General features: G+C 41.6%; 1 long non-coding RNA gene across 2 annotated transcripts in view; it reads right to left on the bottom strand.

The window, feature by feature from the left end:
- LOC129636135 (uncharacterized) overlaps positions 1-14742 on the bottom strand; it is a 329885-nt gene that overhangs the window by 28219 nt on the left and 286924 nt on the right. The window contains exon 4 of one of the 2 annotated variants that reach the window (XR_008706675.1): positions 11248-12798. The exons of the other annotated variant lie outside the window; for it this stretch is intronic. This is a non-coding gene — a long non-coding RNA (uncharacterized LOC129636135). Of the gene's footprint in view, positions 1-11247; positions 12799-14742 lie in introns of those variants that run through there. 2 annotated transcript variants of the gene reach the window in all.

Here is a 14742-nt window from a genome sequence, read left to right as displayed (position 1 = left end):
AGGAGTAATTTTTCAAGCAAAAATGAGACAGCCCGTGTGTGCAACATTCTTGACACTTTTTCATTATTATGCTGCCTTGTACTGGCTTGGAACTTAAAAGAACAGGTGTGTGTGTATGATTGAGTGACATTGGAAAGTATGTCTGAAACGACCTTAAAAAATAACCTAATATTGTTAATTCCAGTATATTATTGTCATTTGGCAAATGCCTATTAAGCAATAAGACAAAGTCTGATAAATTCAAGGGAGCAATATTTTGTTTGCTTAAGAATCTAAATTGGGAAAGGATTGTGGTGTTAAGGGGACAGCATTTAGCTGAACTATCTGGATAACTGTCTTCCTCTTTTTTTTTTTTTTATTTTATTGTGTAGATGCCATCTCATTGTCAACACAGAATGTGGAATGTGAATTGTTTATTGTGGCTTGTCACCAGGCTTTGGCTTGTTGAGTGTCAAGCCAAAGAGGTGTAAGAGGTGTAAGAGGAAGCACCCCTTGTCCGTGGTTATAAAATCTGGGTCAGAAGTCAGTTCCAGCACATTTTGGCCATGCCCTGGATACCACTCTAATTTCTGAACCTTTATATCTTTGTGATTAAAACTGAGTTAATTACCATCCTGTCTGTTTTAGAAGCTTGTGAGATGATTAAGTGAAAATGCTGTGTAAACTGTAAAGCACTGTAAAAATGTAAGGCTTTATTATGGAAAATTATGGAAAGTATGTAATAAGATTGATTATATTTCCTCTTAGTGGTAAACATGGATAATTTCGGGTTTGGGAAATATGCAATAAGGGAAAAAACATGCAATTAATATCCTAAGTTGGGAAAAGACACAATTGATATTATTAATTGAAGCAACTACTTTAGAACAGGTATTTTATAAAGTCTTTCATGAGTTTGGGTAAACTCCAGGAGTTGGTGATGGACAGGGAGGCCTGGTGTGCTGTGTGGTTCATGGGGTCGCAAAGAGACACGACTGAATGACTGAACTGAACTGAACTTATAAGGTCTTCGCAGGTTGAGATCCAAACCAAACTAATTTAGCTGCTAATAAGAGTTAAGCAAATCAGCATGGGAATGCTGATAGAGAATTCAATAATTCTGTCAGTCATGACTGGCGCTTGTGTAATTAATCATTTATATACTTCAAAGAATTAGAGTAGAATAGTACTGACTTAATATGAAAACCATCCTGTACTCTTGATGACTTGAAAGCATTTTCAATATCTTCCAATAGCCTTTTATAAATGAAGAAGCCATCAGAAATTAAAAAATAATATGCACAGGTACTACTGATATGTTAGTCTACTCATAAAATGAGCATTAAGAAATCTTCTACTCAGGAATTAGTTATCTGGTTATTCAAAGCTCACATGAACAAGCATTATAAATAAATACATTAGTAGCTATATAACTACTGAGAATGTTGCTACAATATACACTCAAATTAACTCTTACATTTTCATTGCATTAACTAATGAAATTATGCTGCTAATGACTGATATTTTTAAAAGCAGGAAAAATTATATGATTCACTATCTTATTGCTACATGCTATATTTTTTATGAATATAAGTACTATGTTTATGTATCTCAAGATATGGAATATATAGTATGTTGAATATGACCAGTTCTTCAAAAGAAATCAGCTTTTTAAACAACAGATCAGATAACTATATAGCAATTGCATTTTGTCCGTAATAATTTAAAACATGTCGGGGGAGTGTGTAATTTCCTCGGTTCTGTCTCACTGCAGCAAGTGGGCCTTAGGAAGCATCAGTAAAAACAAGCTAGTCAAGGTGATGGAATCCCAGTTGAGATATTTCAAATCCTAAAGGATGATGCTGTGAAAGTGCTGCACTCAATATGCCAGTAAACTTGGAAAACTCATCAGTGGCCACAGGACTGGAAAAGGTCAGCTTTCATTCCAATCACAAAGAAAGGCAATGCCAAAGAATGTTCAAACTCCCACACAATTGCACTCATCTCACACACTAGCAAAGTAATGCTCAAAATTCTCCAAGCCAGGCTTCAACAATACATGAACAGTGAACTTCCAGATGTTCAAGCTGGAATTAGAAAAGGCAGAGGAGCCAGAGATCAAATAACCAATATCCACTGTTTCATCGAAAAAGCAAGAGAGTTCCAGAAAAACATATGCTTCTGCTTTATTGACTACAGCAAACTCTTTGTGTGGATCACAACAAATTGTGGAAAATTCTTAAAGAGATGGGAATAGCAGACCACCTGACCTACCTCCTGAGAACTCTGTATGCAAGTCAAGAAGCAACAGTTAGAACTGGACATGGAACAACAGACTGGTTCCAAATCAGGAAAGGAGTATGTCAAGGCTGCATATCATCACTCTGCTTATTTAACTTCTATGAAGAGTTCATCATGTAAAATGCTGGGCTGGATGAAGCACAAGCTGAAATCAAGATTGCTGGGAGAAATGTCAATAACCTCAGATATGCAGATGACACTACCCTCATGGCAGAAAATGAAGAGGAACTAAAGAGCCTCTTGATGAAAGTGAAAGAGGATAGTGAAAAAGTTGGCTTAAAACTCAACATTCAGAAAACAAAGATCATGACATCTGGTCCCATCCCTTCATGGGAAATAGATGGGGAGGCAATAGAAACAGTAGGAGACTTTATTTTGGGGGGCTCTAAAATCACTGCAGATGGTGACTGCAGTCATGAAATGAAAAGGTGCTTGCTCCTTGGAAAAAAAACTATGACCAACCTACACAGCATATTGAAAAGCAGAGACCTTACTTTGCCAACAAAGGTCTGTCTAGTCAAAGCTATGGTTTTTCCAGTAATCATGTATGGATGTGAGAGTTGGACTATAAAGAAAGCTGAATGCTGAAGAATTGATGCTTTTGAACTGTGGTGTTGCAAAAGACTCTCAAGAGTCCCTTGGACTGCAAGGAGGTCCAACCAGTCAATCCTAAATAAAGTCAGTCTTGAATATTCATTGGAAGGACTGATGCTGAAGCTGAAACTCCAATACTTTGGCCACCTGATATGAAGAACCGACTCATTGAAAAGACCCTGATGCTGGGAAAGACAGAATGCAGGCGGAGAAGGGGACGACAGAGGATGAGATGGTTGGATGGCATCCCTGACACAATGAATATGAGTTTGAGTAATCTCCAAGAGTTTGTGATGGACAGTGAGGGCTGGTGTGCTGCAGGCCATGGGGTTGCAAAGAGTCTGATGTGACTGAACTGAGGAGAAGGATCCCCCAAAAAGAGACTGTAGCCACCCTCAAGGGCTCTCTAGCTCGTTCTTTGAGATCCTGTAGGAGCTGAATGTTTTTCTTGAGGACTGTGAGACTTTCTTTAATTTAGCTGGAGGTATTTGCCCAGAAACAACACATCTCATTCAAGATGGCTCAAGGCCCTCCTTGTTCAGGGATCAGGACAGGAGATCTATTTCCTGTCTATTTTGGAGTGCAACCCCTGCCAAGCTGTGTTGGTTCTTTAGAGCTGTCCTGAGAAATCTTATCCCACAAACTTAATTATGGGGGTATTCATTAGAGTGGCACTCATTTGTAGTCCTGAATAGGTATCTGAGCTCTCTCAGGGGCTCACAGGTGTATTGAGTGTCCTCTTCTGTTTTCTTCCACAGCTTGACTTGTGAATAGTAAATCCAGGAGTCATGTCCTGGTACCTTGACTGCTGTGGGGGTAGAAAGTATTACAGGGTAGGGGCCGTTCCATGTAGGCTGATGTTGAGCCTTTGGGGACCCATCTTTCCAGACTTTAAAGGACTTGAGTCCCTGAAGAATATACTGGTGGCTGTTTAGAATCTTTTGGGTCCTGGTTGACACCCCACAAGCATATATCCTGTTGGAATTGCCCAATGGCCATGGTTTAAGACCAAAGGGACTGAGGCTCTGGATCGAGGAAGAGGTCATTGACATAAACAAAAGGTCTCCCATATAGCATCTCATAAGGACTAAGACTAACCTGTTCCTTAGGGGCAATACAAGTGCAAAGGAGAACTATTGGTAAAGCTTCCTTTCATCCCAGGGAGGTTTCCTGGGTTATCTTTTTTATCACGGACTTTAAGAATTGGTTGGCTCTTTCTTTGTAATTTCCCTCATAGCTCAGTTGGTAAAGAATCTGCCTGCAATGAGGAGACCCTGGTTCAATACCTGGGTCAGGAAGATCTCCTGGAGAAAGTCTACCCACTCCAGTATTCTTGGGCTTCCCTTGTGGATTAGCTGGTAAAGAATCTGCCTACAATGTGGGAGACCTGAGTTTGATCCCTGGGTTGGGAAGATCCCCTGGAGAAGGAAAGGCTACCCCCTCAAGTATTCTGGCCTGGAGAATTCCATGGACTAGGTCCATGGGGTTGCAAAGAGTTGGACATAACTGAGTAACTTTTGTATTTTGGCTCTTTCTGCTTTTCCTGAAGACTGAGCCCTCCAGGCACAATGAAGATAGTAAGTAATGGCCAATGCTTTAGAGACCCCTTGGGTGATATTAGAAGTAAACGATGTCCCATTTTCACTTTGTAATGACCTTGGCAGACCAAATCTCAGAATGATTTCATGGAGCAGTTTTTTACCACCTCCTCAGCCTTCCCAGTCTGGGTAAGAAAGCCTTCAATCCATCCTGTGATTGTATCTATTACAACTAATAGGTATTTATACCCTTGAGAAACTGGCATCTGGGTGAAGTTCATCTGCCAGTCCTCTCCTGGGTAGGTCCCATGTTGTTGGATGGGCTGGTCCAGCTGGGGTCTTTGAGCTCCTTGGGAGTTGTTTAATTGGCAAGTGGCACAAGAGGAGACCACTTGCCTTATAGTTGTTTAGAGGCCTGTTCCTCTGAAGGACCTTTCTAGTAATCTTTGGAGGGCCTTCTTCCCTAAATGAGTGGTGGCATGTAAGGAGTTAACCAACTTTCATTGGAGGTTCCCAGGCAGAAAAAAGAGTCACTCCTTTTGGAACCACCCCATACAATCTTCTTGAAAACCTTCACTCTTAGTTTTAAGAGTCTCACTTTCAGTATATGAAGGAGTTTCTGGCAATTTAGTCTGTGGAACTAAGGTGGCAGCCCTTATCATTGTTCTGTAACACTGCTCTCTTAGCTGCCTGATCAGCTGCTTGGTTCCCTCATGCCACGTCTGTGCCCCCTTTTTGGTGTCCTTTATAGTGGGAGATTGAAACCTCAGTGGGCAGATGGACTGACTCTGAGAGGCTAAGGATTTGATCACCACATTTGACTGGGGACCCTCGGGTGGTCAAGTGGCCCCTTTCTTTCCAAATAGCCGCATGTGCATGTAGCACCAGAAAGGCATACTTGGAGTCAGTGTACATGGCTACTCTTTTTCCTTTTCCCAGCTCTAAAGCTTGATTCAGGGCTATGAGCTCAGCCAATTGGGCTGAAGTAAACTGGTGACAAAGGTTTAGCCTCTATGGTCTCAAAACTGGAGACTATTGCATATCCAGCTCTTCTTTTCCCATCCAAGAGAAAGCTGCTTCCATTAGTGTACCAGATTTCCTCAGGATTAGTCAGAGAATCTTCTGACAATCCCTCCTGGGGTTTTGTCCAGTGGTCCAAAGTTTCTAGGCAAGAGTGAAAGGGGAGAGAGCCCTCAAGGGTACGCAGGAGGGTAGCTGGGTTAAGAACCACACAAAGGGATATAGTCAGGCCTAGATTTTCCATTAGTTCTACTTGATATCTGAGGATTCTTTGTTCAGACATCCATAAATGGCCTCTCCCATTCAGGAGTTGTTTCACTTGGTGGCTGGTAAAAATAGTTAGTTTGCCCCCATAAGAGAGTTTTAAAGCATCTTCTATCAAGCCTTCAATAGCTGCAAGATTTAGAAGGCAGGGAACAATCTCTTCCCAATAAGGGAGTAGGACACTCAGGGACCACCAGAAACTTGTGGGAAATATTTTTCATCCCAGCAACAAAGAAGTGCTCAGGTAAGTCTTTTTGTAAGTGTTTTTCCTGTAGCACCCCAAATGGTACAGATTTGGGAGGAGAAGGCTCTGGAATAGGAGGTTAGAACAGAGTAGGTAGCCCCTGTGTCAACTAAGAAATTCTTGCACCTACCTACCACATCCAGTTGGCTCCAGCCCCGTGATGGTTATCTGTGAAAGGCGGGGTGGCTGGAATGGGCCGCTTCAGTCCTGTTGAACCATCATGAGGGGAGACTTGGCGCTTGACCTTGAAGCTCATGGGTTCCGAGGGCAGAGTTCCACCCACAGCCCCAACTGATGGCATTTGTAGCAAACTGTTTTAGAAGACTTGCCATGGTTTCGACACTCTTTGGCCCAATGTCCTGCCTGTCTAAAGATTAGGCATTTGGCTCCTGCTTTGTCCTTCAAGGACTCGGGGTTTGCCTTAGGGCTTCCCTGGAGGGTGGCCAGCATCTGTGCATGCCTTGTCTCCTTCCTTCTCTCCCTTTCCTGGGCCTTGGCCTCCCTCTCCTATTCTCTGTTATAAAAGGTATTGGTGGCTGTCAGGACCATCTCATCTGAAGAAGCAGATAGGTCCTGCTGCTGTAGCTGTTGTAATTTTATCCTGATGTCTGATGCACATTGAGACAGGAATTTGTCTTTTAAAATCACACTTTGGAGGGCCTCTTTTAGACTTTCCAGAAAGGCAATGTGGTTCCCATTGCACTCCTAAATTATTGCTGAGTTTGGGCATAATCCCACAACTAACAGGCTTCCTTCTATTTCCATGGGTGGACTTCCTTAGGGGTGAGTCTTTCTGAAGCTTGTCCTACCCAGTACTGTTGCAACCTGAGAGCCAGGAGTCCCCGGGTCAGGATGCAGATCCCCAGGCAGGTTGAAGCATGACAACCTCCTGGGACCCCTGGGCTGGCAGATCCCTGAGCAGGATGATGCATCACAACTTTTTGAGGACCAGATCCCTAGGCAGATTGAGGCAGGTCAACTTCCTGGGACCCCCGGACTGGAGTTGGGCATCCCCAAGGCCTCCAACATGACCAGTGCTGGGTAGGATTAAGGGTCTGTACTCTTAACTCATTACTGGTTTGTCCACCAGGATGGGAATAGATATCATGATGTAAAACAATCCAAGTCTGTGCCCTGAGGCCGGAAACCTGTTGAAACAGTCATAAGCCTCATCCTCTTATTGCTCTGAGGGAATGTAAACCACTGATTTCCTTCCCTAGTCCTCCAAAAGAACAGCTTAGGGTGTTTCCAATGTGAAAATCTCATTGTTATAGACCCACTTTAGGTAATAACAGAAGTAATGACAAAGGAGTGGGTTATTTGGTCCTGTTAAGGGCATTAGGGGTATTTTAATAATAAGCTGCATGGAAAAATGTTGCCTACAAGGAGGCAGGGTCCTGGTTGTAGGATTTAGGAAGTGGTTTAAGAACAAATTGGTAAGAGGCAACAGACCAGATGTTCCATAAAAGTGGAGTGGAGATTTGATGCAGGGGTATATTTGTAACTTTAGGAGAAGGATGGTAAGGGTTTGGGCCCAAACGGCCTGCAGGGCTGATTCCCAAAGTGTCAAACATTATCCCTGGAAGCCCAACTGCCCTTGAGGGGATGCCACCTGATGGACTTCTAACAGGCATTGTGTGCCTGTTACCCGCCCTATAGGGCTCACTGAGAGACGCTGTTGAGGCACATGTTGTAAGAAACATGGAAGATGAAGGCCTGAATATCTAGAAAGATTGGATATTATACAGTATTTGTCCCCCAAGGGCCAGTTATTTTCTGGTTGTCCCTCAAGAAGATTGTGGAGGCATCATTGTGGGCCTGGGTGGCTCTGCTCAGAAGAGCACGAAACAGGAGGGAAGGGGGCAGGGCTCAACTTTTGAAAGAATGACATAGCCCAAGGGCATAACATAAACCAATTAAAATCAAATGGGTCCAAGATGACAAGTCAAATTCAACTAAACCTGGATCCTCAATCTGCAAGCTAAATGACACACCCAGAAGTGCCAGGACAGTTCCAAGGCACTGTCAAAAGACGAGGAGTGGGTGGTTCCCTAATTGTTGGAATGATCCTCCTACTCATTAGCATATGAAATCACCCAGCCCACAGAAACTAACCACACCACATTCCATGGCCACTGCACTCTCCTCTGTGATGGCCCACACCCTGTGGAGTGTGATTCTCTCTGAATCCAAACAAGTCCACCTCTTACCGATCACTGTGTCTCTCACTGAATTTTTGCAATGAAACATCAGAGCCTGAGTTTCATTAGGTCCTGAAGCCAGGTGCCGTGGGTTTTGTCTGGGCTCAAGTCCCAAAAGAGAGGAGCTGAAGGACAGGAAGAAAAGGCAGGGGGAAAAACATGCCAGCGAATCCCCTTCATAATCTGCCAGATAAATAATACCTGACCTGTGCTCACAGTTTTCATTGGCCTGATCCTTGACACAAAGAAGATTAAGGACAGAAGAACCCCCACCCGCTTGGGCAACAGCTACTAGGGCACAGCAGAGGAAAATGGAGCCTTCAGGACACACTGGGGAGTAACCCTTCCAGAGTCCCTCAATTGCACCCACTACTGTTCAACTGTTTGTGGGAGGTTCAGGGAAACAAGAAACGAGAGACTGTAAAGGAATTAAGATTTTGTTAGCTGTATGTTCTTCCAGCCACAGGGGTGAGGACTTCCTACCACAACCGGAGGTCCCCTGGGATCTGAGACTGAGCCGAGTAAGCTTTCTTCCAAGTTTGTGTTTGTTGTCCCAGTTTCCAGCACAGTGGGTTTCTTGTCACTTCCCCTGTGCTGGGTTTTCTTCATGTTCAGCTTCCACCACTGGAGCTTTTGCGTAGTTGGGCTTCTGCTGTGTTTGGCCTCCGCCTTGCAGGGGCTGAGCCAAGGTTATTTCAGCCAGGTTAAATCCAAGAAACGGCACCATATATGTCAGCGAAGTGAAGTGAAGTCGCTCAGTCATGTCCGACTCTTTGCGACCCCATGGACTGTAGGCTACCAGGCTCCTCTGTCCATGGGATTTTCCAGGCAAGAGTACTGGAGTGGGTTGCCATTTCCTTCTCCAGGGGATCTTCCCAACCCAGGGATCAAACCTCGGTCTCCCACATTGTAGACAGATGCTTTACCATCTGAGCCACCAGGGAAGTCACTTTCACTTTCACATATATGTCAGGGGAGTGTGTAATTTCCTCATTTCTGTCTTGCCACAGCAAAAATTTGAAGCAATGGACAGACCAGTGTTACAGCCCTGTGTAAATTTCCTTGGTCTCAGCAAAAACGTGAAGCGAAATATGGACCAGTATTGGCAGCTCCATGTTAACAGCACAGTTTTATTTGACAAGCAAAGGGAAATACATCCTCGAGGAGTTAGGGTTGCTGCCGCTAAGTTGCTTCAGTCGTGTTCGACTCTGTGTGATCCCATAGACGGCAGCCCACCAGGCTCCCCCGTCCCTGGGATTCTCCAGGCAAGAACACTGGAGTGGGTTGCCATTTCCTTCTCTAATGAATGAAAGTGAAAAGTGAAAGTGAAGTCGTTCAGTTGTGTCTGACTCCTAGCGACCCCATGGACCCACCAGGCCCCTCCGTCCATGGGATTTTCCAGGCAAGAGTACTGAAGTGGGGTGCCATTGCCTTCTCCGGAGTGAGGGTGGGCCGACCCAAAAGACACGAAGAGAAGAGAAGCCCCTGGCTCAATTTTGGCTCCACTTTTTATATGCTTTTTTCTCCTCCTTCTCAGCATGCCCTATGTAAACTGGGCTAGCCAGGAGGTTGTTTGCTTCACCTGAGGTCCTGACTCCAGTCCTCGGACCTTCCTTTGTTCTATTTTCTCCTTTGTTTTTTAGCCACTGCCATTCTGGACTCGTTTTCCTATTCTAACTACCTAACAAAAGCAAAAAAATGCAAAGGAAAAAGAACTAACTACCCAAGTTTAATATATGTTAGACTTCAAATTGCATATATTACATATCTTGGATATTATATACACTGAGCATACTCACATACACATTGCACACACATAATTTGAGGCTAAAGATTAAAGTGAAGCTAATGGCATTTAAAATTTAGTTTTTTTAAGATAATTACAACTGTCAGATCCACCATCTACAATTAAATTATGTGGGTGTGTTAAAAGAATACTGTACATCGGTATAGATGCTCTTTACTATAGATTTCAGTTTCTTTCTCAAAATTTAGAGATGAGCAATTCACTTATATAAAGTATGAAGCATAACTTTCAATGAATCTATTATTGTGTATTTTTGAGGCTCTATTATAACTATGTTAAAAAATTTATTTTCTGCAGTGTTTCTGCTTAAATGAGTTACTTGAATACATAGATGTAAGAGTGTCAAAACTGCTAATTCAATTGACTGCAAAATGGATCCTGGAAATCCAGTTAGAAAAGACCTTGATGCTGGGAAAGACTGAGGACAGGTGAAGAAGGGGATGACAGAGGACAAGATGGTTGGATGGCATCACCAACTCAATGGACATGCATTTGAGCAAGCTCTGAGATATGGTGAAGGACAGGGAGGCCTGGCATGCTGCAGTCCATGGGGTTGCAAAGAGTTGGACACGACTGAGTGACTGAACTGAACTGACTTAACCTTGGGAATGAATCATTAAGAAAAAACTGGAGGTCTGCGTATATGTCAGAACCTGAAGAGATGGTTGTTCAGCTCAAGCACTCCATTTCAAGCAGATACTCTCTTAGAGTACTAAGGATCTGAGTGTTTTTTTTTAGCTGATAGAGGAAATAAAGTACTGTTTCAGAAGGATACTGGTGTGTATCTGTATGTACGAAGTGCATAACAAGTATGAATCAAGTCAGAAAACCACAGGGTGATAAATGCTTTCTAGATGTGTGCTTTGTTATGTTAAAAAAGTTAAGAAACATTGTTGCAGATTAAATTATTTAAAAAAATAATAATTTCCCCCCAAAACCTAACAACTCAAAAGACCCAAGAGACCCTGTAGTGGCTATTTCTGTCATCTTGATTCTCAACTGTGACTGTCAGTGCCAACGTGGCTTCCAATTTATACCTTCTGACAACTTAGTACAGGAAATGAGTCCTGTTGTAATGAAAATTTCATGTTTCCTTCTGAGTGACTGATTTTTATATAAAATCATCTTAAGAAAAATGTTTCATGGATGTGTCATTTTAACTTTCAGAGCAATCCAATACAGTATGTGATTTCAAGTTGCTTATAAAACCAGTGATTACCCAAGAGAGGCAAGCAATATTATACCTTTTTTTAATGAAAAAAAAAAAAATGAAGCCCAAAACAATTGTAACTTATCCAAGGAAACATCATCAATAATTAAAGCTTGTTAATTTACCACCAGATTATTATGTGATCAGAGGGGAAAAATCCTTAAAACTATCCTTAGCTCTAATCTGGGTGAGAAAACATGTGAAATGGGGTTATAGTCACAGTCATGAAGGGAAATCTTTGTTAAGTTTTAATTATTTTCTCACCTTTATTACATCACAAGTCAAAGAGGACTGCACAGGACTTCCTGACGTTAGTAATTTGGTCAGTTGGAAATGCGAGGTGTAGAGGACTAAAGTGTTATGGATAGATGCTAGAATGAGAAGCTATGATTTCTAATTAGAAGCTATGACATAGAAGCTATGACTTCTAATCCAGTACTGAACATATCAACTTAAAAACAAGTTCCACTACCAGTAATAGGCAAGAGATAGTTTAGTTACAATAATTGCCTTAATACATGTTTGTAATTAAAATCCCCTTGAAGACTATTAATACACAAACAAATAGGCAAAGATGTTTACAGTCCCTGAATCCATTCTAATACCATTAAGAAGAGGTTCAGAAATTGTTACAAGCATTGGTTAAAAATTATTATTCAAATTATCCAAAATTCAAGTCAAAATTCCTCCCCCTCTTCAATTCAACTTTTCTAAGTCTAATCATCCGTTCAGTTTCGAGGTGCTTACTTAGCATCTGCTATGGGATAGGTGGTCAGAGAACAGTGAGTTAGGCATTACTAACATCTGCTAGACAGTCTTCTCTGAATGTGACTCCTGCATTACCTAAGCCATTCTTACTAAGTAACGACATTCTTGTTAAGAAAGTTTATTCCTACAGGCTTTAGGATGCATGATCAGAATTTCTGGTTGTGACAGCCTTTGCATTACAGGATACCAGCTTCTGAAATGCCAAGGGTACAAACAAGCACCTCCATCAGATTCTCCAGCATGGAGACCGACAAATTTTATTCTTCATATGTGAATGCTAAAGGGTAAGGAAGGTTTTGGAGCCTTGTAATTTGTCTTTTGGAATTTGAATGTTAAAATAACTGCCAATAATTTGAATTATAAACTACTGAATGAAATAAAATAAAATCCATGAGTCCCTGCTGTTATAAACGAATGCAGAATAAAATCAGGCATAAAGAAAAGTACTTCCTGGCAGTAGAATGACAACCAATAAATATTGACAGGATAAAGAAGCGAGAAGTTATAAATGGATATTAAAACTAGAATAATAAACATTATTTACATATTTTCAAGGTTTCTTCACATGATAGTTATTAATTACAAAGGTCAAGTAGCACTGTTACAGTGGAGAATCTGGGAGACACTACCTTAATGAGCTAATGATCTCGCCAATGACATTACATAAGAACAGATTATCATCCAGTGCCACTTGATATGGTGCAGTGAAGCTATAACATCACTTCTGTGTCATTCCCAACATATGCTGCTGCTGCTGCTAAGTCACTTCAGTCGTGTCTGACTCTGTGCGACCCCATAGATGGGAGCCCACCAGGCTCCCCTGTCCCTGGGATTCTCCAGGTAAGAACACTGGAGTGGGTTGCCATTTCCTTCTGCAATGCATGAAAGTGAAAAGTGAAAGTTTAGACTCTCAGTCATATCTGACTTTTAGCGACCCCATGGACTGCAGCCTACCAGGCTCCTCCATCCATGAGATTTTCCAGGCAAAAGTACTGGAGTGGGGTGCCATTGCCTTCTCCATCCCAACATATGAATGACCTGTTTATAATCAAGAAAACACATGGTGTGAACCCAAATCAGGAAATAATTTCCAAAACAGTGAATCCATATTTTTTAAAAATGTTAACATCAACAAATTGTTAAAAAGCTAGAGAATGTTCCAGATTAAAGGAAAATAAAGACATGCAAATGTAATGCACCTACTTTCACAGTAGAAGGCCATTTTTTCAAATATTCTTATGTAACTATTACCTGAAGGCCAATGCAGCTCCTGCCAGACCACAAACTGAAATCCTTTTTATGCATTTTGTGAATGACAAATGGAATCTTTGATAGCAATAGAAATAGAATATTAAATAGAGATGGCATTATCTAGTACCCAAGATAAAATAGATAATTGAATCAAACCCAGTAAGAGACTTGCACAGGTACAGGGCAATGCTAATGCATACAGTGCAAGCTTGGAAATAGTTTCTATGGGAATTGCCAAACTGTGTCTAATCACTACTTTCTTTTCCATATGACCGTGTATTTTTTGTTATAAAATCTTAAGAGATACATTATATTTATATTCACCGACAGAATATGAGTTGGTAATAGCTAATTTTCCTATAAACCCATTAATTTTTCAAGTGTCTGTATAAAGTTGATGACAAGTGTTATCACTTCTTTTTCCTATGATGTGAATGACAGAGTATCTAAGATTAACTTAGTGGGAATTTTTGTATTAAGATTATAAATTTTCTTTAGAAAATGCTAAACTGTGGAATTATGGCTGCCCTAACAAACATGATGATGGTCTATTTATCATTCATTACACTTAAAAAAAAACCACAAATGTTCTAATGGTGTAAACCATTGCTAAGTAGGTGTTTAGTTTGCTGTCAAAAGCTCTCCTAATTATCTGATAGAGTGAAGCATTTTGTGTATTAAAATACTTTTTAAAATTTAAGTTATTATAGAGTCAGAGAGTAAAATTGACAAAGTACACACTAACAAAATACAATAAAGTGTGTGTGGGGGTGTTTCCATATTTTGTTTTCAGTTCAGTTCAGTTCAGTTGCTCAGTTGTGTCCGACTCTTTGCGACCCCATGAATTGCAGCACGCTAGTCCTCCCTGTCTATCACCAACTCCCAGAGTTCACTCAAACTTATGTCCATCGAGTCGGTGATGCCATCCAGCCATCTCATCCTCTGTCGTCCCCTTCTCCTCCTGCCCCCAATCCCTCCCAGCATCAGAGTCTTTTTCAATGAGTCAACTCTTCACATGAGGTGGCCAAAGTACTGGAGTTTCAGCTTTATCTGTTTTAATGGTTGGTAAAAGAAAGTCAACTATGATTTTATATGAAATTAATACTAATAACGTTAAATGTTTCCCCTGAAGCTTAAATTATCTCCTAATCCTTGTTTACATTATCAATATGCATAACTTGTGTGCATGCTCAGTTAAGTCTGACTATTTGCAACTCCATGGACTGTAGCCTTAGCTTCCCAGGTGGCTCAGTGGTAAAGAATCTGCTTGTCAGTGCAGAGACACAGGTTTGATCCCTGGGTTGAGAAGAGCCCCTAGAGGAGGAAATAGCAATTCACTCCAGGATTCTTGCCTGGAGAATTCCATGGACAGAGGAGCCTGGCAGGCTACAGTCCATTGGGTTGCAAAGAGTTGGACATGACTAAGCAACTGACTTTAACATGCTAGATTCCTCTGTCCATGGAATTTTCCAGGTAAGAATATTCCAGTAGGTTGCCATTTCCTCCTCCAGGGTATCTTCCCGACTCAGGGATCAAACCTGCATCTCCTGCATCGGCAGGTGGAT

Source organism: Bubalus kerabau, chromosome 21, assembly GCF_029407905.1.
Source record: "Bubalus kerabau isolate K-KA32 ecotype Philippines breed swamp buffalo chromosome 21, PCC_UOA_SB_1v2, whole genome shotgun sequence".
Taxonomy (NCBI): Eukaryota; Metazoa; Chordata; class Mammalia; order Artiodactyla; family Bovidae; genus Bubalus; species Bubalus kerabau.
Note: the sequence above shows the minus strand (reverse complement) of the source record. Positions and strands in the feature narration are given on the sequence as shown.